The sequence below is a fragment of the Acomys minous genome, assembly GCF_964271855.1.
Source record: "Acomys minous genome assembly, chromosome: 5".
In the NCBI taxonomy this organism is placed as follows: domain Eukaryota; kingdom Metazoa; phylum Chordata; class Mammalia; order Rodentia; family Muridae; genus Acomys; species Acomys minous.
Genome location: NC_140494.1, coordinates 121,093,576 through 121,117,595, shown reverse-complemented (window position 1 = coordinate 121,117,595; position 24,020 = coordinate 121,093,576). Strand labels below are relative to the sequence as shown.

The window sequence follows — 24,020 nt, the reverse complement described above, 5'->3', positions numbered from 1 at the left end:
CTCCCTGTGTAAACACTTCATTGAATATGCCCCGGTTCGAAACATAGACCCATGTGTGCAGCTGGCCTAGGTGTGCATATGACCTAGTTGCCTTTGGTAGACCTAGCTTGGGGATGGGGTGGGGGGAGGCTGACCGAGTCCCAGCTGAGCTTCCAGGTGTCTGGGTTCTGGAAGGTTCTGGAGAGAGTGTGGAAGAGGGGGGCTCTGGTGGGCACACTCCTTTGACCATGTGTATGAGCTGCATGCTACAAGAAGAGGGAGAGAAAGCATAGTTGGTCAAGTGTTGCTGAACAAGGGTGAGATTTGGGTTCACTCCCACACACAAGCACACGTATACCTGTGTGTGTGTGTGTGTGTGTGTGTGTGTGTGTGTGTGTGTGTGTATGTGTGTGTGTGTGTGTGTGTGTGTGTTTAGAGCCAAGGCACAGGGCAGGGCTACTGGCTTAGCTCTGGGCTGGACATGGGTGGAGGCATGAGGAGTTGGGGCCATGAGGTAAGGAAAGGTGAATTTGGAGGGAGACTGGGTGATTCAACTGAGAAAATATGCCTGGGCCCCAATGAAGACAGCTCTCAGGGACTGTCCCAATAGGCAAAGGAGAGCCTTAGGTGGCCTGGCTGGGCCCTGGCAGGATTCCACAGGTCCAGGGTGCTCTTTACTCTTGCCCTCCAGCACTTAGCAGACGTCTATCACTCTGCACTCATTGGATTTTAGTTTTGATGTGAGAACAGGTCTTTTGGCAACTGAGAACCATCCTTGGCTCAGTCTTGTCCTTTCTGGTCCTCCTGGGCTTCCTACATCCAACAGAACATTATGTGGTCTTGTTGTGGTTGGCTTGGCAGTGGGTCCTCAAGGCAAGTCTATTCCCTCATCATGGGGACTTCTATATGTTGGTAGGAAGACAGGATAGATACACGTGCCTTGGATGAGGAAGCTGGCGTTTAGGAGGAAGGGCCCTTTACTGTATCCTCAGTAAACAGTATCATCACTGCCCTTGAGACTATATGTAGAACCCAGTCACATCTTCTGTATTTTTGTGTCCAGGCTGGGCCAACAGCTACCCTTACACTTAGCCCTTAGCTGGCCATCCCAGGCATCAGTGGCCCTTTCCCTCAGGCTATGGTTGACTGAGCAGCCTGCTAAACACTAGAGCATATCATCTGTGATAGTGGCCCTTCTCACTCAGAGTGTTTGGAGATGAAGAGGCCCCTGAAAAGGAGTTGAAGGCTTGGTTCCCAGCAGATAGGCTTACTGAGAATTGAACAGAGGTAGTGGCGAACCGGCAAGATGACTCCACAGGCAAAGGTGCTTCCTGCCAAGCCCAATGACCTGAGTCCTATCCCTGGGATTCACATGGTAGAAGAAAGGAACAGACTTCTGCAAATTGTCATCACGTGTGTGCCATGGTGCGAACACACACACACACACACACATACACACACACACACACACACACACACACACACACACACACACAAATGAAAAAGATATATAATGTAAGAAGTGACTCGGGACTGAGATAGCTCATGATGTGTCTGTTGCCTTCTCCTAGGTTAGAAAGAACAGAACCAGCCGATCTTGGACTGACACCTCTGAACCCGTGAGCCCAAACAAATCTTTCCTGTGCCTAGTTATTTCTCTTGGGTATTTTTTTCAGAGTGAGGAGAAGCCAATCAACTCAGAGTAAAGCCAGTGCTTGCCAAAATGGACAAGGTTCAGATACCCCAGAGATCTAGTGACGGTGCATATTTGATTCAGGATGCCTAACAAGGGCCCAGGAGTCTCCATTTCAGTGAGCTTCCAGGTCATGAATCTGTAAGCGGAGGGTCCCATGGGGAGGTGAGATGGCTGGCAGGGTGCCACCTCGGTGCTCTGAGTCCATTTACCCACATCTCTTTAGAGTGACTGCTGTCCTGGTTTGTTGAGCACTGTCTTTGTTTTGAAACTGGAAGTGCCACCTCCCAGAAATTCCCTCAGCTTGGATAAGCTGGAGCCATTGGCTACCAGAACTGTCCCCTTCCCTCTGCTGTACCTCCGCTCCTTCCCCAGGTCTTTCTTCCTTGTAGCTGCCTCCTTACCTACCCTGGCTTCCAACTGTCTTCTTCCTCGTTTTCTCCATAGCCCTCATCAACTCACTAGTGCATTATTTACCCTACTCTGTGTGTGTGTGCGCACGTGCATGTGTGCATGTGTGACAGGCTCTTTGTATGAATTCAAGATATTCCTCCTGCCTCCACCTTGGGAGAACCAGAATCACAGATGTGTGCCAATATGCCTACCTCCTCGACATTGTTAGAGTTCATTGTTATTTATTTATTTGTTTGTTTGTTTGTTTATTTATTTTTGTATGTGGAGGGGACAAGAACACAACACAGTTCCTATGAGGAGGTTAGAGGACAATTTCGGGGAGTTGGTTCTCTCCCTCCATTATGTGGGTACTATCCTTGGCAGCAAGTACCTTTATCCACTGAGACATCTTATAGGCCCCTCCTTTGCACCTTATCAGCCTCCCCAAATACTCAAGTCTGAGCTGGTGTGTTGGAGGTCATGTGGGGGTACTGCAGGGCTTCTGATAAACTGGAACTTTCCTCTCTTAAAGCATCTCGGGGACCCCGGGGTTACTCTGAGTGGTTGCCACGGCACCAGGCATCTAGCACAATCTTGATTGCCCAACTAGTGCTTCTTAGCTCTCTGTGTGCACCTGGGGAAACGAGCTGCAAACTTGGATTCCAGAAGTCTGGTGTGGGCCCGAGAGTCGGTGTTGCTGAAAGCTCCCAGAGGAAATTCTGGGCTTAAGGGTAGAGTGAGGGCTTCTTTGTAGAGAGAGAGGAGCAGGTGGGAGCATCCCAGGCTCTGAGAAGGGTGTTCCTCTCTGGAGTGATTGTGTGGACCACCAGCTGGCCCATCAGACTGACTGACTCCAAGATGACAGTGGCCCAGACCACACTTACCCTGCTCTGTGGCTTTCAGAAAGAACTCCCCCCTCTCACTTCACTACACTGTCTCTACAGCTGGCTCCAGCAAGCAAAAGATTTCTCTCCAGAGCCGGGCTCTGTTTGTCTTTGCACCTGCTCTAGCAGCTGTTGCCCACGCTCCCGTTAATGGCACAAACGAAGTCTCTAATGGTGGGGCGTAAGCCCTGGTTGGCAGCGGGGCTGGGGATGTGGGATATGCAGACAGATGGGAACTCCGCCAACTGCTGGGATCCAGGCTGCACTGCCAGCCAGACGGCTAGCCAGACAGTGGGTCAGCTGGCCGGATAACTGACTCGGAAGCATTCACCCTCCCAGGCATATTTGGGACACTCAAAAGATGTGTGGATAGGCTCTCAGGCTTTTCTGGAACACCCGTCTTGGCTGAGACAGGAAGACCTGGACATAGAGGAGACTTCAGGAATGAGACAAGGGTCGGGAAGGTGGTAGGCAAAGTGCTTACGGCGCAGTGTGAGGACCTGAGCTCAGTTCTTCAGTATCCACATAGGAGCCAGGTGTGGTGGCACCTGTGTGTAACCTCAGTGCTGAGGTGAGGCATGGAAACAGGTGGGCAGCCACTGTAGCCCAAATGGTGAGCTCTGGGTTCAATAAGAGACTCCATCTCATAAAATAAGGTGGAGAACAACAGAGGAAGACACAGATGTTGACCTCCAGCCTCCACATGTGCTCTTACACACACACACACACACACACACACACACACACACACACACACACACACAAACTCCAGAATGACCAGACCAGGTCCCACGCTGGTGTGTGCGTGCAGGACCACCTAGGAGTCCTCCAGGACTTCCAGTGGACTGGACTATTTCTTCTTCTCCCAAAGATTCTGATTGGTTTAAATAGTGTCTTAAATTTGAGACAGTTGCTCGGATGCCAAACGTTGTACTTATTCATGAAAGAGTTGTGAAAAAGATGGGCGTAGTGGCACACACCTTTGGCCCCAGCACTTGGGAGGCAGAGGCAGGCAGGTCTTTGTGGGCTTGAGATGGCCCTGGTCAACACAGTGAGTGCCAGGACAGCCAGAGCTATACAGTAAAACAATTGTTTCATGAAGCTTTCCAATGTATGAAAACAAAACAAAATTATGTGTGGCCTGGACCGCAGGACCTGCCTTTGGCAAGAATTCTTGAGGACTGTCAGAGCTCACATTTACTGAGGCTCCTGAAGTTTAGAATTTCCAGTGTTTAAAGACAAACAATATGGGGCTAGAGAGATGGCTCAGAGGTTAAGAGCACCACTTGCTCTTCCAGAGGTCCTGAGTTCAATTCCTGGCAACTGCATGGTGGCTCACAACCATCTATAATGTGATCTGATGGTCTCTTCTGGCATACAGGCCCACATGCAGGCAGAAAACTGTATAATAAATAAATAAACAAATAAATAAATACCCCCCTGCCCCAAATCCACCATTGCTGTGCTCATATCAGCAGTCAGCACATGCACTGAGGCCATTCTTTGGGTTAGGGATGACATTTGACTGTGCCCCATGACTTGGTGGTGATTGTCACCCATGGAGCCACCGGGTTGCCCATCCCCTTCGTGTTCATCAGCTCTGATTTCTCTTGGCAGGAGTGCCCCAGTCTGCTCTGTTTTTGGAGCCAGGGTTTCTCTGTGTAACAGCGCTAGCTGCCCTGGAACTCTCTCTGTAGACCAGGCTGGCCTCAAACGTACAGAGATCTTGCTGCCTCTGTCTCCTGAGTGCTGGGATTAAAGGCATGCACCACTGCCCGGCTTATTTATTTATTTATTTATTTATTTATTTATTTATTTATTATGTATACAGTGCTCTGCCTGCTTGTACACCTGCAGGCCAGAAGAGGGCACCAGATCACATTATAGATGGTTGTGAGCCACCACATGGTTGCTGGGGATTGAACTCAGGACCTCCAGAAGAACAATCAGTGCCCTCTTAACCTCTGAGCCATCTCTCTAGGGCCTGCCCAACTCTTAGGTTTTGTGACTCCACCCACTGTCCAGAGCAACGATGTGGGATTCAGACCTTGCCAAACAGAGATTTCCCTGGGCCAAGGTGGTTGGTTCTGGGATGGTCACATGACCCAAGGAGACCCAGTCAAGTTTTGGAACAAGATCTCTTTCTCCATGAAGGATGGGAAGTTGAGGAGGTACAGAACTGACAGAATGAGCAGATCGTACAGAAGGCCAAAGCTGTCTGCCTGTTAGCTGCTCAATTCGTGATGCTGCGCTGCATGCCTCAGTCCTCATCTGGCCTGGACTGGAGGATCCCTGGGGAGCCACTGGTTTTCTGTCCACACTGGAAGACCCAGTAAACCTGGGTTCCGACATCAGCAAAGGGTGCTAAGAGGACAAGGTGGATGCACTCCTCAACAGGAAGCAAGGCAGGCGAAAGAGCATCAGTGCTCTCCCTCCGACTTCTTTATATCCCAGCACCACTCCACTCTAAGAACATCTTTTCTCCCTTCAGTCAGTCCTTCCCAGAAGTGCTGTCACAGACCCACCTAGAGACCTGACCCTGATCCTACCAAGCTGGCCATCACAGAGGGCGTAACCCCAGAAGTGACCACTAGAGGACACCGTGTAAGAGAGGTTGGGTGGGAACCAAAGTGGGCAGGAGCTGAGCCTGGAGTTAGAAAACTAGCTTGTTCGGGCATCTGATGGTTTTTTTTTTTTTTATATTTTAGTGTCTTTGAGCTGTTTGTGTGCTGTTATGTGCTCCTTGAAGAGTCATAGTGGACAAAAGAGCAAGTGTCCTTCATATTCGTGCTTGGCAGACAAGAGGGCTTGATCTGTGGCCACTGGAGGGCCGCACAGATCTAGGGCAGAGAAAGCAGCAGAGAGCTGCCATTGGTTGGCTGAGCGTTGGTGGGTTTTCCTGGGGGGTGGGGTGGGGACAGTCTAGCGCCGAACAGCAGATCTGGAAAGGAAGGTGATGGTCTCAGTCTGAACCACACAGGAGGAGTGAGTCTGGAGGGGGGGGGGAGGGACGGAGGGAGGGATGGAAGGGCAAGCTGAAGATGAGTGTGGATACCAGCACCAACCACCAGCAGCTACAAATCAGTCACCCTGAAGGAAGCTTTCCTCAAAAGCCATAGTGCAGTAGGTGGTGTCACCCACGCGACCCAGGTGGAAAAGGGGGCCGCTTCCTGTCACTCCAGGAGTAGAGGGTTGAGTTAATTTCCTGCACAAGACTCTCTGGTTTCTGTGAGGCCCTGTGTTTTGTTATTCACTTATTGCCATTAATCTCTTCTCTTCCCGTTCCCCCTTCACGGCTCCAGCAGCCGTTCTGATAGGCTTTCTTATTAAACTGCTCCGCACACACTCTTACAGAATGGTTTTGTGTTTTATGCTCTTGCGTCTTCAGCGGGTATCAATCAGAGTTTGTGTGCTTCCTCCCACTGTGGATTTAAAATCTCACATGTACATGCCTAACATGTGTACTACAGAACAGGCATCCTCCACGTCCCCTTCTGTGCTCAGAGCTTCCCTGCCCTGCAGGCTGACTTCTGCCGCATCCAACAACCTCGCACAGGTCAGCTGGAGAGCCTGGTGAGCATTACTATGGCTACAGCTTGTGGTCATCTCCAAGGGGCCTGACCTATGAGGGCAGCGTGACACACCAGAGAGGACAGATGTTTTCTCCAAGGCTGTCTGGCAGCTTATGGGGACCCACAGAATTGGAGCCGATGGCCATGACTTACTGTCTGAAGCCATAAATTCTGAGTGACTGTCTTAAGTGGACACGGCTGACTACACAGCCCACAGTGAGACGTTGCCAGGTGATGGAGTGTTCCTGGACCATTTGTGATTTTGTGCAGTTTGGAGAATTCATCTGTGTTTGTATATGTGCAGACACCACATATACATATGCGTGCAGGTTCATTAGACAACCTCAGCCGACATTCCCTGGTGCTTCTCACTTAAAAAAAAAGATGTACTTATTTCTGTTTGATATGTATGACTGCTTTTGTCGCATATATATGTGTGTGGCCCTGGTACCTGTGAAGGACAGAAGGGCTGCTGGAACCTCTGAAACTGGAGTTCCAGGTGGCTGTGACTTGCTAATGTGGACGCTGGGAACCAGACCCCAGCCCTCTGTGTGAGCAGCAAGTGCAGTTAACCCTGCACTTCTAGCCTCTACCTTTATCCTTAGCCTTACACTTTGTTTTCTGAGTCAGAGCCTCTTACTGGCGGATGAGCTTTGAGGATCAGCTTTGCAAGAACAACCGGAGCCCAGACAATGATGATGGGCAGCAGCATCCCTTGACCATGCCTCATTTAAACCTTAGCCTCATGTCAGGACTGTAAGATGGACTCGGTGGAAGAGAGGTCCCTGGACCACTTTGTTCCTTTTCCCAGTGTGACAACACTAAGTCAGCCTTTTTTTCTTTTGTTTCTCACTGGGTCTGTACTTGCCCTATTGAGGAGAAGTGGCCCCAGCCCAGCCTCTTATGGCTGCAGGGGCTGAGCTGTGATGGTGACAATGCCAATAACATGCCTGCCCTGAGCAGGACGAATAGTCTTGAAAGAACCTTGATCCCTGCCAGCTTCCATCTCTCCCCACCTGCTCATCATCCTGCAAAGTACATAGATCCCCTCCCCTGCAGAAGAGTAGAGCCTGGGAAAGGATTATGTGACCCGGAGCTAGCATGTCACAGGCAAGAGATCCTGTGGCTGACTGAGTAAGTGAGTACTTGAATGGACTCTCCCACCAAGTCAGAAGGAGGTGACAACACAGGACACCGACACTCTGTCCCAAATCCCCAACAAGGGTTGGCCAAGGGCCTTTTTGGCTAGCACAAACCTGGGAGTTATCACAGCTCAAGCCAAATTCTCAGACTTAGAACAAAAATGCATATCCCCCTCTCCTCTCTGCCTCCCCTCCCCAAAAGAGCGAGTCTGTGAGGACAGATGGCCCTGTGTCAGCGTCCCTGTGTGATATTGATGTGAACAGCGAGGGAAAGCGAGTGTCTCGTGGCTGTAAAAATAGACGTGCATGAAGTCAGCCTCCCCCTCCGGCCAGGCGCTATTCTAAACCCAGTGCTCATGGCTTTGGTATCCAAACCACCCGGCAAGGCAGAGCACTGGGCTGTAGCTTGACATTTAAAGAGTTTGAAAGAAGTAGAAGAAAGCACAGAGATTTCTTTTTTTAAGTTAGGCTGGTTATTTCTGAATGGGACATGCCAGCGCAGCACGAGAGCAAATTCACGCCGTCTCTGAAGCACGGCATCTGAGCCATGGTGTGTGTGTGGGGGGGAAGGGGGGCTGTTCTGTCCAGTGCCCTCCTCGCCACAGGGACTCGCTTCATAGAGCCTCTGATAGCTGGTGTCTTCTTGGGTGCCTCTAGGGATGGGGAGCTCTCTACCTCCAGCGGTGGGAGTCTCACGCTTGGGCACTGCGGGATGGCTCAGATAAGGACTGCTAAATGCTTTTTGGAGAAGTAGCTGTTTCTCTGGAACAATCTTTCACAGATTGTGGGGTGTAGGGTCATTTTATGTTCTTGAACTTTATAGCCATTGGTTTTTCTCTTTTTCTTCTTTCTTTCTTTCTTTCTTTCTTTCCTTTTAAACCAGGCTCCCTCTATGAACTCATCCCTGCATGAGGAAAGTTGTGGAAGCTAAAAGAGAAGACGGTTTCAAAAGCCAGCTAACACGCAATCTGGGCAGATAATGAACATGTGTGGAATAATGAGATGGCACTCGGAGACAGGATATTATCAACTCCGACACTGTGTGAGGCAGCCTGTTTCCTCCTCAGTCAAAATCAGCTGCCTTTTTTTTTTTTTAATCATTCTCATGTGGGTTCAGGACACCTACATTTTAGAACTCTCTCTAGCTTCCGGACTCAGAGAGTGACCCTGGCTTTTTCGTCTTGCATCTTGTGAAGGGGCTGCTTGCAAGCGTCTCACCCTGCCCCTCTGTGTCACATTTTGTGCAGCTTGGGACGCAGAGCGTTAACCTGGAGCTCATCACGTATGCTGATTGGCCAATGAGCACCAAGAGTCTTCCTCAGGCCTTCATGCTTTTGTGCAATCAATTTACCGACTGAACGGCTCCCTTTTATTCACATGTCCTCTCTGTTCCGGGAAGGGCTTCCCCCGTCACCTGGACTTTCCTAGTCTGCTGCCCACAACGCCTTCCCTTTTACCTAGGCTTCAGCCTCGAGCTCTGCTTCCTGGCTTCCCCACTGCTCCGAGCGCCATTGCTTCTCCATGGTCTGGGTCAGCTTGCCTTCCCTGTGGTCCTGTAAGTAACTGTGCACTTCCTGTATTTCCTGCAGTTATGTACTGACTGCCCTAGGGACCCTGTTTTGGCTCTGAAGCCTTCCAGCCCCATGTGACAGAAAAAAAATAATGGGTTCAGGTTCAAATCCTGACTCTGACATTTATTAGCTGTGTTCTCAGGCAAACCACTGATTCGCAATGGCCTTTACTTTCTACACCTGCCGTGTGGTTTCCTTGGCTACTGGTAGAGGCAACGAATGCAGCTAGACTTTGCCAAGTACAAAATGCCTCTGGGCACTCGTTATTAGTGTTGTGCCTTCTTTTAAAAGAGGAGGAAGTGGGGCTTAGACTCAGTTTGGTGGTGCCTTTGCAGTCTTCAGCGCAGGCAGTTGTTAGGTTTACCTGTGGCTTGTCTAGCCCTGTGCAGTGCATCGAGGGGTTAAAAGGGAAGGTGTGGTTTGCAGCCAAGCAAGCTCCCGCACAGACCTGAGCCTGTGGGATCAGGTATCATTAAATGTGGGGCCATCTGAGCCTGCCTGAAAGCAGGAGAGAGATTCTGAGCCTGGGATAGGGATAGTAGGGGACAGCAAGGGGGTGGGGGGATGGGAGAAGCCTGGAGCCAGAGCTTGTGGGATGGGGCAAGTTCTGGGAAGGTGGAGAAGATATGGTCTAGCAGGGAACTTCCTCCACACATTGCTGAGCCCAATGAGATGGCACCCCTTTGAGCAAGTGATGAACTGAGGACCCGTGTTCCCTAGCACAGCTCAGGGCTCCGAGCTGAAGGCTGATTATGATCGTAGCCGTTGTTCTTTTGTAGAGGAGAAAATGGTAGCTTGCAGAGTCTTAGGCACTTACCCAAGGTACCTCAGCCCCCAAGAGGCAGAGAGATTTTTCTCAACAAGCCAGTGAAGATCTTCCCAGGTCTTCTCCGGCTCACTCTGGAGCGCCAGGGATGCGAGCAAGGCAGGGAACTTGACCTGTGGGCATCAACTCTGATTGGAGCAGTGACTTGGCATAAGGCCTGGAATGCAAGGCGGGGCCTGAGTAGATCCAGCTCTGTGTGAATTAGGATGAGAGAGGCAGGGTGGATGATGCAGGAGGGTCAGAATCCAAAGTACCTCAGGGGAGGGCCAAAGCTGGGGGTCAGCTTGTACAAGTTGAAGCTGGAGACTCCAGAGACCACGAAACAGCAGAAGGAGCTCTCTAGCCTTCGCGGGAAGGAGGTGAGGTCAGAGACAGTGTGGGAGGCCACGAAGGGAAGTGCTGTCTTCTGGTCAAACTCCATGAGGATCCTGACCGTGAATGGATGTCCCCAACCCCTACCTTCCAGGGTGTTCTTCCTGCCCAAGAGTCCCAGAGTCAGACCCTCTGCGTTCTATGGTGGGAGGAGCCGCTGAAGACTCAGCACAGGCTGGGTGCAATAGTAGGGGGAGGGGCCCTGTAGGCCATGATGTTTAATCAATCTTGTCAGCTCAAGGGGGGATTTAGAATCACCATGGAAACACACATCTGGGTGTATCTATGAGGGTGTTTCCAGAACGGTTGACCTGAGGAGGGAAGACCAACCCTGAATGTGGGTGGTACCATCCCATGAGATGGGGCCTGAGACTGAATAAAAAAGAGAAATGGAGGACTGCCGATGTGGCTCAGTAGTTAAGGGTGGTGGGTGCTCTTCCTGAGGACCGAGGTTTCGTTCTTAGCACCCACCTGGCTTACAACTGCCTGCAACTCCTGTTATTAAGGTTCCAATGCCCTCTTCTGGCCTCTGTGGGCACCGGGCATACATGTGGCTCACAGATATACATGAAGGCAAAATACTCATACATAGAAATTAAAGTAGAAATAATAACATTTTTTCCTAGAAAGCTAGTTTTATTTCTAAGGCCCTGCCATAAACTTTTAGTGGGCGTGGATAGTTCCCCTGCCAAACTCGCACCAGGTTGTGAGTCCACCAGCAGACTCTAGTATGGTCATCAGCAGACCACGCCTGAGAGGTACACTGGGGCGGCTCTGCCTTGCTTCTGGTGTGGTAGCCTCTTGTTTCAGTTTATCTATAGTGATTTTTTTCCCTCCTAGTCCCACATCTTGATACTGGGGGCCAGTGACAGCACAGAGCTCGTAGTGGTTGGGGCTGACACACAAGGCATTGATGAGCTCCTGCCATCTAGAGAATGCATCATGTGGTTGCCTTTGTTGAGATCCCACACCGTAGCCTGGCCATCCTTGCCTCCAGAAGCACAGAGGGATCCGTCCGGAAAGACCATCACTGTGTTGAGATAACCATGTGGCCAATGGTCATCAGCTTGCAGTTAACCACATTCCATACCTTGACCAGCTTGTCCCACGCACAGGAGAGGAGGACAAGGTTGCTGATGTTTGGGGAGAAAGGGACTCCAGACATCTATTCTGAATCCCAGTCATGACTGTAGCTGATGTGTCACCACAGAGATGAGGATGACACTTAGGGATCCAAGCACTGTGGTGGCTGTCACTGAGACCCTATGGAGAAAAAGTATATAATAATATATGTATGTATATATAGTTGGTTTTTCGAGACAGGGTTTCTCTGTGTAGCTTTGGCTGTCCTGGACTCACTTGTAGACCAGGCTGTCTTCGAACTCACAAAGATCCACCTGCTTCTGCCTCCCAAGTGCTGGGATTAAAGATGTGCGCCACCGCCACCACACCCAGCTATATGATAATATCTTAAAATGACAAAGTGAACTGAGAACCAGCATTCATCTGTCACTATTTCCTTACTGTGGATGCAGCGTGAGCAACTGCTGTAACTTCCTGCATGGTGGATTATGTTCCCTTGAACTGTAAGATGAAACAGACTCTTTCTCCTGGAGGCTGTTTCTTTTCATGTATTTTTATCGCAGCAGTGAGAAAAGAAGGTCCTCCCTGGAACAGGCCAGGCTGTCCCAGAAGACTAAGTTAGCTCCCTCAGGCTCCCCAACCTCCTAGCATCTTCCACTCCAAGCATTCATTAAACACATCTTCTTCAGCTTTCTGAGGAAAAAGAGAGTGGCTAGGGTGTGAGCTTTAGGCGAGGCACATGCTGACCTCTAGCTTGGCTACTTGTTTTCAAAATGGCTTAGTGTGATGGTTTGCAGGAGATGCCCCCCTGTAAGTCTTGGACATTCTAATACTTGGTGCCCAGTTGGTGGCTGTTTTAGGACACTTAGGAGGTATAGCCTCGGTGAAAGAAGTGTGCCACTAGGGGGTGGGCTTTGAGATTTCAAGTATGATGTACTTCTTGCTTGCAGATGGAGATGTGGGCTGTAAGCTGCTATGAATACCTGCCACCTCTGCTCTGCCGTCATCGACCGTTTGTCCCTCTTGAACCGTAAGCCCCTAATCAAGTCTTCTATGAATTGCCTTGGTCATGTGCTTTATTGTAGAAACAGAAAAACAATCAACACACCTGGTGGAAGCATTTCTTATCTGCAGCCATGGTGGTTCCATAGTTAAGGAGTGTGGGCAATGAGGGTGACATAGGCCTGACACGGAAGGAGCCCAGAGTCCCAGGAGCCTTCTCCAATGGGCATGCTACCAACCGAGCCAGCAGCAAGACGCCTTCTGTTCCTTCCTATTGTCGCTTCAGGTGTGGGCTCCAAAGGGTCTTTATGAGGAGGTCAGGTGAATGCCAGTCCTTGGGCTTTTAAGCCTTCCAGGATGAGAAGCCAGCCCAGGAGCAGCCAGCACCAGGAGTCCCCAAACTCTGCCTCTATGCCCTTCCTGCTTCCCCTGGTGTCCAATGGCTCTAGTCTGCCCCACTCCCCATAACTCAGCACCTCGTGAAAGGAAGCTTTGAAGGCCTGAGGGGATAGTTCAGTGGATAAGTGTTTGTCTCACAAGTGAGAGGACCCAGATCTCAGGTAAAAACCTGGCATGGCGACATGTGTGTCTAATCTCAGCGTGGGGCTTGGGAGGGAGATACCAGTGCCTTCTGGAACTTTGCTGGACATTTGCTGGCTACCCTACTCGAAAGTCACTGTTGTGGACAAAAGACGCCTGAGGAAAAGCATCTGACAAACACACGTGACTATGCCCACTCACTTGTCCACGACCCCACATCCTCTTTATAGACAGCCTCCCTGGGTGTTGGGCCTGTCAACTCAAAAACTCTCTCTGGTGGCGGGCAGTGAAGGAAATCTTCAGTTCCCACCCTACCTTCTCCTCGTCTTCCCTGGCCATCTTGCTTGTCTTCAGTTGGCTTCTCAGGTCAGCCTTATTTGACAGGATTCCGACTTCATATCTGGTTCTGCAGGTGAGATCGCAGCACCCCTCAATTCACCAGGACCTGGGAGTGATACGAGGACACCAGGCCTTGGATCCCTTAGCCGCTGAAGAAGAGGAGTTGGTAAGAAAAGCCATCGTAAGACTGTAACAAGCCAACCAAGAACCGTGCCGGCATGCACTCACACCCCTCCTCCAGGGAGAACTTGCTCCGCTGGGCAGCAGCACAGACTTGTTTCTCTTGATCCAGTCCTGGACTAGCACTTCCCAGAATGCACCAGTCCAGCCTCCCGCCCCCTACACCCCCCCCCCCCCCATCTATAGTAATTCTATTTGTCTGCCTCCTTAGATCAGGGTCCAGACAACTGCAGGCCAAGTAGTTTGTGTCAGTAATTTTTTTTATATGCAGTGTGCATGTGTGTATATGTGGGCCCACATGCTGCAGTGTACACATGGAGATCAGAAGACTTGTAGGAGTCAGTTCTCCATTTTCACCATGAGTCCTACAGCTCAAATTCAGGCTGTCAGTGTTGGCAGGAGGTACCTTTACCCACTGAGCCATCTCACTGTTGTTGTTGTTGTTTTTTTTTTTTTAAATTACAGGGTCTCATGTATCCCAGGCTGGCCTTGAACTCCCTATATAGCTGAGATTAACCTTGAACTCCTGATCTTCCTGCCTCTACCTCTTGAGACATGAGATTACAGATGTGTCACCATGCCTGGATTATGGCATACTGGGGACCGAACCTAGGCCTGCACACTAGGCAAGGACTTGACCCTCTGAGCTGCAGCCTCAGCCCTGGCACTGAGGTTTCACCAAGGCATGGCTGCACTGGGGGCTTGTACACCATCTGAAGATGTTTTGTCCACAGGTGGCCAGAGCTGGGTTATTGCATCAAAGATGCTAAGTTGGAAGTAGTGACTTGTTCTTTTGAAGCAAAAGTTTGCTGGCCCCTGGTTAGTAAATGCGCAGGTAGAGGGGCAGGGACCGGCTCGTATTCACACCTCAGTCTCTGGACACAGCCCTTTGCAGAGGAGAAGATGGACTTCCATAGACGCTCAATTACGGGGGAAGTGTCCAAGCTGGAGAGAATCAGTGAAGAGCATCCAGAGGAGACAGTTAAATTACTCAAGAGCAAAAGCAGGTTTCAAGGACTTTAAAAGCCTTCATTTACATACACGGACTTGATAAGCTAATTACACAACAATCTTGTCCTAACCAGGAAAGCTGCCCCCTAAGGCCTTGTTAGATAACACCTTGTTAACCTGGCTGTCTTGACAATAATCAGAGTTCAATTTCCTGTAATCCGCACTTGACTCTCTCACCTCTCCCATCTCTCTTTAGTCTGAATTAGACTTTAAGCAGATAGTCCTGTTGGATGGGAGGGAAGGGCTGAGCGAATGGGCATCCTGACACAGTGAAGGTGCCCTTCCTTCCTCATACAGCAGGTGCTGGCTGAGGGCAGCCCCTGTTCATCTGGCAAGCACTGCGGGCTCACCACCCAAGAGCCACAGTTCTCTAGGGCCTGGGAAAAGAATTGTGGCTCAGAAGAAGTTTAGAACACATTGCTTTCAAAATGAATATTTCTTGCAACTCACCATACCCAATATGAAAGAATGTTTAGTTAAAAGTCTACTGTAGGCAGAGGCTGGGCGTGGTGGCGCACACCTTTAATCCCAGAGACAGAGGCAGGCGGATTGCTGTGAGTTGGAGGCCAGCCTGATCTACAAATTGAGTCTAGGATAGCCAAGGCTACACAAAGAAATCCTGTCTCAAAAAACCAAAACCAACCCCCTCGCAAAAAAAAGTCTACTAGGCAAATGGCATTATGCTGATTGCAACCTACCTCCTAGGTTATTCATAAATTATATTAAATGAGGGATGTGGTTGCGTTTAAGGATGTTTGCCATGGTTTAGGGGCAAGTCCACAGGAAGAGCAGGAAGACTTATTAAGCACTGAGCTATCTCTCCAGCCCTTGAAATCCAGATTATCGACCTGTTGACAGAAGGGTGCAGAAGGTGACATACACTTTTTTGGGGAGAGGGGTCAGTTATGGACTTAGGGACTTTCTTTAAGAACCAAGACACAGCTGTATCTTATTTTTGCAGATTTTACACACACATGACATTTTTCTTTACTTATTTTGTGTCTGTGCCTGTGTGTCAGAGGACACTTGAGGGAGTCGATTCTCTTTTCCCACCATGTGGTTGTACTAGGAATGGGACCCAGGTTGGCAGGCTTGGTCGCAGGCACCTGTGTCTGCTGAGCCATCTTGCTGGGCCACACAAACCCATGAGCTGTGAACGCTCTGTCAGGGGCCTTCTAGAGGTTTGTAATGACAGATGTGGAGGAGGAACTCTGAAATCCATTTTTCATATTGTTGCTTTTTTCTTTTTAAAAACATTTATTAATTCATATATTTTATGTTTATGAGCGCTGTGTCTTTGTGCTTATTAGAAGAGGGAATCAGATCCCATTACAGATGGTTCTGGGCCACAGTGTGGTTGCTGGGAATTGAACTCAGGACCACTGGAAGAGCAGCCAGTGCTCTTAGCCACCGAGCCATCTCTCTAACCTGAGATCCAGGTTTTTTTTTTTTTTAATTATTTTGATTTATGTATCTGTGTGTGTATTCCATACATGTGCTGGTGCCCTTGGAGGCCAGAAGGGGGTGCTGGATCCTCCAGAGTTGATGTTAAAGGTTGCTGGGAGTAGCTTGACGTGGGTGCTGGAACTCAAAGAGCATCCTCTGGAAAAGCAGAAAGTCCCCTCTCAGCCACTGAGCCATCTTCCCATCCCTGAAGTCCAGTTACCAGCCTGATGACAAATCCTCCCGGACAGCATCAACCATAGCAGAATGAGCTCAGAAAGTGCCACTGGACGGTCCCGGGCCACAAGCCCTGTAGTTCAGGAGATAGCTTTCAAAATGCTGTTTGCTATGAACACACACTTTGGTTTGCATGTGTCCCCAAAGTCTGTGTGTGGGAAACTATCCCTAATTGATATATTAATGGTAAGGGGAGGCGAGGCATCTGGGAGGTAACTGGGTTAGATGAGCTCATGATGCTGGGGCCTCTGTGACGACATTAGTCCCCATTTGACTGAGCTCTCTCCCCAGCCCTCAGAAGAACCTTCTAGTGTAACACACAAGCCAAATCCCACATTACAGACTCGGTTTAGCTTAGAATTGTACAATGGTGGCCATTTTAACTCATACGAAACACAGGAGGGGTCAGAACGGACACCCTTGCTCGGCCTTACTCCAGCAAGAAGGTCCTTGGGCAGCTGCTAAGCAGCTGCATGTTGACGTCATGCCCCTGGACATCCTAGTCCCAGAACCATGAGCCAAATACCCTATCACTTACAAATCACCCTGTCTCGGGCATGTTGTTATAGCAACAGACGTTGGACTATAAGACATTTTCTTGGTGAACAGCTTTGAACAACTGAGAAACAAGCAGGGCCAGGCTGACTTAGTTCCTCCTGGGCCCAGACCCTCATATCCTCTCTCGTTTTACAGTGGAGGAAACCAATAAGAACTTGGGCTGTCTCTGTCAGGAAAGACGAGGGCTGTCCTGTTATTTCAGCGTCTGGGTGCAGAGGCATCTGGTGAGAAGGGCGTTTCCTATCAGACTGTGGTTAGGGAAGAGAGGGGCTGCCTTAGGCTTCTACTTACAAAGTTGTGTGTGTGTTTGTGTGTGTGTGTGTGTGTGTGTGTGTGTGTGTGTGTGTGTGCGCGCGCGCATGTGTAGGTGCATGTGTGTCAGAAACAGGAAGTCAACCACAGGGGTCATTCTTTAGGAATTGTCTACCTCCTTGCCTCAAAACAGGGTCTTTCCATTTTACCCAGAGCCCCAGGATTTGGCTCTTCTCTCCAGTGAGCCCCAGAATACATCCGTCTCTGACTCCCCGCTGCTGGGATTGCATGAGTGTACTGCCACCCCTGGCTTTTTTATGTGGGTGCTGGGGATTTGAACTCAGGTTCTCATGCTTGCACAGCAAGCGCTTTACTGACTGAGCCGTCATCTCCCCAGGCCCTCATGGAGACTTCTAATGCAACGAAACTCTTTCTCACAAACAAACAAGCCAATTTCCACAACTCAGAATTCAGTTTAGTTCAGCATTATAAAGTGAATGGCCATTTTAACCCAAATGAGGGCCAAGGGGACGTGGTGTATGAATTCCTATCTCTGCTTCTAACAGCGCCATCGCATTTTGTCTTTAACAGTTTGGCACAAGACTGGTGATGCCATTTACAGATCCCTTGGCAAAATGAAAATGTTGGGGCTTCTGTTCAAAAGTTAGTCTGAGTTCCAAGAGAAGAGTAGGAGAACATTAGGCCCAGCAGGATCCCTGAACCAGCAGGACACACACACACACACACACACACACACACACACACGCAAAGCTGGTACAGGCTGTGGCTTACTTTGTTTGCTTGATTTCAAGGCCACTTCATATATATATATATATATACACATACATACATATATACCTACATATATACATATATATGTATATATATATATTTTTTAACAAATGATTTAATTATTTTTATGTGTATCTGTGCTTTGCCCACATGCATTTGTGTGCACTATGCTCATGCCTGCTGTCCTCAGAGCCATAAGAGGGTGTCAGATTACCTGGAACTGGAGCTAAAGATGATGATGTGGGTGCTGGGAATCAAATCTGCGTCTTTGGACTAGCAGCCAGTACTCTTAGCCACTGCGCTGTCTCTCCAGCCCCATAAACAAACACACACACACACACACACACACACACACACACACACACACACACACACATTTTGAGATAGGATCTCACTACATAGCCCTACCTGGCCTGAAACTGTTTATGCAATGAAGGTCGGTCTCGCACTTTCAGAGATCCACTGGCCTCCACCTCCTTAATGCTGACATTAAAGGTGTGGACTACCATGTCTGCCTGGTTTTGAAGATATTAAAGTGAATATGAAGTCCAATGGCTGAAGAATGCCTGTGATTTTCATTATGGGCCAGACCTGGGCTACTGCAGAAAAGCATTTTTTTTTTTTAAACAAAAAGAAAATTTTGTTCCTTTTCCCGTGTGACTGTGTATTTGCATGTGAAGCATGTGTGAACACATGTGTGCCTGTGTGTGTGGAAGGCCAACATTGATGTCAGGAACCATCCTCCATTGTTTTTCCACCTCCTTCAGTGAGGCAGGGCTGTCAGATGAACCCAGAGCCCAGTGTCACTAGCCACTAGCAGTTGGCCTCTCTAGCCAGCTTGCTCCACGATCTCCTGCCTCTGCCTTCTGAAGTTGACCTCTGAAGTCGCAGGCTTCCAAGTCCATCCAGCTCTGCTGGACTGTGGGAATCCAAACACTTGCATGACAAGCACTTAGCCGCTGAGCCACCTCCCCAGCCCCAGGATTGTACTGTGCAGAGTGACTCACTAATTGAGCATTCCCGGGCGAGCGCCACTCAGCCTTTTCAGTGACTCAACAGCCCTTATCGGTCTTGTTAGCTGACGCATCCCAAGAGAAACACCGCTCTAACCTGGGTGTTTTAAACCAGTGCTGGCTACTACACATTCAGGCAGAGGAGCTTTCCTGCCTTGTAACAGCTAGCGCATCCCATCAGGGCATGCAGTGATCAGCTTTCCAGTCAGCAACCTTGAGGGTGACATGGGCTGAGAATGTGGAGACTGGGGTGGGGGTGAGTGGGGGTTGGGTGGGGGGGATGGGGTGGGGTGGTGGTGATAGGAACAGCTTTCCCTACATTTTTTTCTAAAGCAGGAGTACGGCACACACTGGGGCACAGTGGGGCAGTGGAATCAGGTCTGGTCTAGTCATTGCCTGTGACTTGGGCTACTGAATTGGGCATGTGTGGGTGAGGCACATCCTTTGGGGGGCATTTCTGGGATGCGCTGCTCCACGTGTTGGGGGGTTGAGATTCTCTACTCCTATCTTAGGCTACTATGAGGCCAAATATAAGCTCATCAGACTTCCAGCAGCCAGATCCCTTTCCTCCTATAAACCAGAAGAAGCCTCTCAGGTTTGCCTAAAAGGGATCTTTGTGCAACTAAGGGGAGACTGAGCAAGGAGGGTCCCACGGTGCTGGCAGACCCCATTTTCATTTGTTTCTGCAGTGGGCCCTTCCTTGGCCTTGAACATAGCAGTGATTTTATTTTAGTTTTAAGGACTGGAAAGGTGGCTCTTGGGTTAAGCGTTGCTGTTCTTGCCGAGGACTCCGGTTTGGTCCCTGAACCTGCACAGCAGTTCACAAGCACCTGCCACTCCAGCTCCAGAGGACGTTAGTCGCCTTGCTGGAGAGAGTGCCACACGGGCAGTTAAGCCACTAGCCTTTTCCCACTGCACTCGGTAGGTGTAGATAATACATTTCTTCCTGTGGGCTCGAACTGCTCTGCCACTTTGCTGACCTTCATGTGTCCTCACACAGCCCACATTCCACCCTTTTAGGTGTGTGTGGACAGAACAGTGTCTGTCTCAGCTCTTGGGAATGAGGGCACGACCGATCTTCCTCGAGTGCGAGGAGGTGCATTGATTTGCCCTTCCCAGTTCCTGCCTGGGTCAGAGGCCACAGAGGATACGGCTCCCAGGATGCCTGCCTACTTTTTATTTCTAATCACTGTAGATGTTAAAGTCATCTGGAGAGATGGCTCAGTGGTTGAACGCACTTGTTACTCTTCCAGAGGACCCAAGCTCGGTTGCCAGCACCCACACTGAGTGGCTCATGACTGCCTGTAATTCCAGCTTTAGAGGATCTGACACCATGCTCGTGTACAACGCATACACACACACACATACACACACACACACACACACACTCAAATATACTTTTTTAAAATTTAAAAAGAATATTCTTAAATAATAAGGCTTTGATGAGAAGAAATGGTTGAATCACCATTGCCTCCACTCTGCATGTGTGCCCATGTGCACATGTGCCTCTGTGTGTGTGTCCATGTGCACATGTGCTTCTGTGTGTGTGCCCATGTGCACATGTGCCTCTGTGTGTGTGTCCATGTGCACATGTGCTTCTGTGTGTGTGCCCATGTGCACATGTGCCTCTGTGTGTGTGTCCATGTGCACATGTGCCTCTGTGTGTGTGTCCATGTGCACATGTGCCTCTGTGTGTGTGTGTCCATGTGCACATGTGCTTCTGTGTGTGTGCCCATGTGCACATGTGCTTCTGTATGTGTGTCCACCATGTGCACATGTGCTTCTGTGTGTGTGTCCATGTGCACATGTGCTTCTGTGTGTGTGTCCATGTGCCTCTGTGTGTGTGTCCATGTGCCTCTGTGTGTGTGTCCATGTGCACATGTGCTTCTGTGTGTGTGTCCATGTGCACATGTGCTTCTGTGTGTGTGTCCATGTGCACATGTGCCTCTGTGTGTGTCCATATGCACATGTGCCTCTGCGTGTGTGTCCATGTGCACATGTGCTTCTGTGTGTGTGTCCATGTGCACATGTGCCTCTGTGTGTGTGTCCATGTGCACATGTGCCTCTGTGTGTGTGTCCATGTGCACATGTGCCTCTGTGTGTGTGTGTCCATGTGCACATGTGCTTCTGTGTGTGTGTCCATGTGCACATGTGCCTCTGTGTGTGTGTCCATGTGCACATGTGCCTCTGTTGTGTGTCCATGTGCACATGTGCTTCTGTGTGTGTGTCCATGTGCACATGTGCCTCTGTGTGTGTATATTATTATTATTATTATTATTTTTAGCCCAGTTCCCATTTCTCTCAGACAGCCTGCTTTGGTCTTGCTTTAGGAGCCCCAGCCCCATCACTTCTGTGTTGGCACAAATCACTTGTGTAACTGGTGTCCTCTTCTGTGATCTTGGGACAGACTCTTCCTAGCTCTGAGCTCCCAATGATCCAGTCTGTATATAGGTCCAAACACCAGCCTCTCTCTAATTGGGGAAGTAGTCCAAGAACCAGGAGAGCCATAGTTCAGGAGGAGGCAGTGTCAGGGTGGTCAGTCACGGAGGAAGCTTTTAGGATGTCTGGAACAGTGTTTGCTGGCTAGGTCCAGTGCTTTTGTCTTGGTCAGGGTGTGTGTGGCCTGAGCTCCAGTGTCCCCGTAGGGAAATGCTCTATTTTCTAAACAGAGGCTGAGGCTCGGAGAGGTCAGGTTCAGTTAGCCAGAGCCCAGAGCTCTCAAAGCCTATTCAGCCAAGGGGTTGAGGGGATGGCTCTGGGTAACGTGCATGCTGAGCAGGCATGAAGACAAGAGTTCAGACATCCAGAAATCATGGGAAAAGACAGGCATGGTAGTGCACACCTGTAATCAAGCCCTGGGAGGTGGAGACAGGAGGAGATCTGTGGATAGCTGCTTTAGCCGATCGGTGAGCTCCAGGTTCAGTGAGAGACCCTGCTCCGAAAAACAAGGAGCAGAATGATTGAAGAAAATGCCCAGATGTCAACATCTGGCCTCCATGTGTGTGCAGGTACATATGCAAACACACACACACACACACACACACACACACACACACACACACAGAGTGGGGAGATGGGGGCAGATGAGGGGGAAGAGAGAGAGAGAGAGAGGCAGGGGGTGGGGTGGGGGTGGGAGTGGGGGTGGGGGGAAGGGGAAGGGGGAGAGGGAGCCAGCATATGTGTGTGTGTGTGTGTGTGTGTGTGAGAGAGAGAGAGAGAGAGAGAGAGAGAGAGAGAGAGAGAGAGAGTTCTTTCCCCTTTTCCTGAAGCCTGGGAATTCAGAAACTGCCACCTAAACATTTCCCATTGGAGTCTGTTGCCTCCAGGAAAAACCCCACAGTGGGCTTCTGAGGAAAGAAGTCAGTCCCAAGCCCCCATCTCTCAGGAAAGTTGTTATTAAATTCTATGCTGGGCCCTGACCTGGATTTAAAGATTTGCAAGAAGACAAATGCCAAACAGATGCCCATTAGGGTCCTGACAGCCGAAGCTTAAAGATAACATTTACATTCTGCCCGGGTCTGTATCTCTCTGTTCCCCGCTCGGCCCTTCTCCTGCCTCCAGTGGGATCAATACCTCGGCTGAGGTTACATGGAGGTGGTCACATTCTTTTAAGCTGTTTGCTCAGCGCTCGGTTTGCTGTGCTAACATGCTGGCTACTTCTTCCAACAGGCCTGTTTGCCCAGCATTAGGGCTGTTTGCCGAAACACCTAGTCCAATCCGAGGGGGCTCAGCTTTCTAAACAGTTGGTCCCTGAATCTGTCAATCAATAACACCAATTGGGTTCCTGACATGGACAGTGAGTGTGGCCAAGTCTAATATTTGCCCAAACACTGCCCGTCCCTATTTTCCCAGCACCTGACAGTCCCCAGCTTGACAAGAAGGACATTCGCCAAGCGCACAGGCTGCTGGGAAGACACGATGTTGTCAAATAGGGACCGATTCCAGAAGAGAAAGGCACACAATAAATATGACGGGCCTCTTTTATGAGAGGTAATTTACTGAAACGCACAGCCACTTACCTGCTCATCTGGCCTGGTGTCATTAAAAATGGCAGACACAGGCTCTGGCATTTGTTGGGCTGGCAAAGTAGCCAGGGTTGGGCCTCATAAAGCTTGAGGTTGGATCTGGGGATTGGTTAGGAGTCATCGGTGACCAAGGGATGGTAAGAGTCTACTAGGACCAAGGACCAAAAGAGCAAGATGCTATTCCTGAAAAGGGGACAGTGGAGGTTGGTGAGATGGTTCAGTGGCTAAAGACACTTGCTGCTATGCCTGATAATCTGAGTTTGATCCCTGGGACCAACATAAAGGAAGAAGAGAAGCTACATCCCCTAGTTATCCTCTGACAGCCCATGTGAGTGCACGTACTCACAGGCAGGCACACACACACACACACACACACACACACACACACACACACACACACCACATTAAATAAACACAATAAAAAATTTAAGAGTGATGGTTTAATGGGACCGGCTTTTCCTTGGTCCTTGGGGATGAGAAAAATCTTTTGGAATCTGATAGAGGCGTTGGCTGGGCAGCATTGTGAACGCACTAAAAGTTGCTAAATTATTCACCACAGAGGCTCATTTTGTGTTCTGTGCATCTGAGAGGCTCTCATGCCTCGCTCAGGCTTTGGCTCAGAGCACATGCTTAATAAATGTTTATTGAAAGAACGACCTAACATTTACACAGCCCACAAAGCCCTTTGTTATACATTGGCTCATTTTATCCTTAAAGAACCCTCTGCAGTGGGTAGAGGTGAGTGTTAGAATTCTCTTGTTGTGAAGCAAAGCTAAGGCTTAGAGATCTGGGTACACTGCATAGTCTCCCACAGTGAGGAGAGGCAGTGCTGGGACTGGAACTACAAAAGCATGTGGTCCCATCTGTGCGTGTAGAGCACTGCTCTTTGCAGAATGGGATGAATTAAAGTCTTAGAACTATTTCTGCCCCTCCTTTCAGGACACTTGTTTAATTTTAAGCCTTTTAATCCGCATGTATTGATTATAGTACACCGTGGTTCCATGATGGGACTTTTATACATGTAAGTAATTTATTTTGATGCTGTTCATCCCATTTCCTTCTTGGGCCCCTTCAGCCTCCACTGACCCACTTATTCACTACTAGCTCCCATCT

General features: G+C 49.6%; 1 long non-coding RNA gene across 1 annotated transcript in view; it reads left to right on the top strand.

Moving 5' to 3' along the window:
* Positions 1–8,550: 8,550 nt before the first annotated feature.
* The window catches only part of LOC311597103, a 36,136-nt gene continuing 20,666 nt past the window's right edge, over positions 8,551–24,020 (top strand). The window contains exons 1-3 of the long non-coding RNA XR_014779091.1: positions 8,551–9,218; positions 12,466–12,545; positions 13,470–13,562. This is a non-coding gene — a long non-coding RNA (uncharacterized lncRNA). The remainder of the gene's footprint in view (positions 9,219–12,465; positions 12,546–13,469; positions 13,563–24,020) is intronic.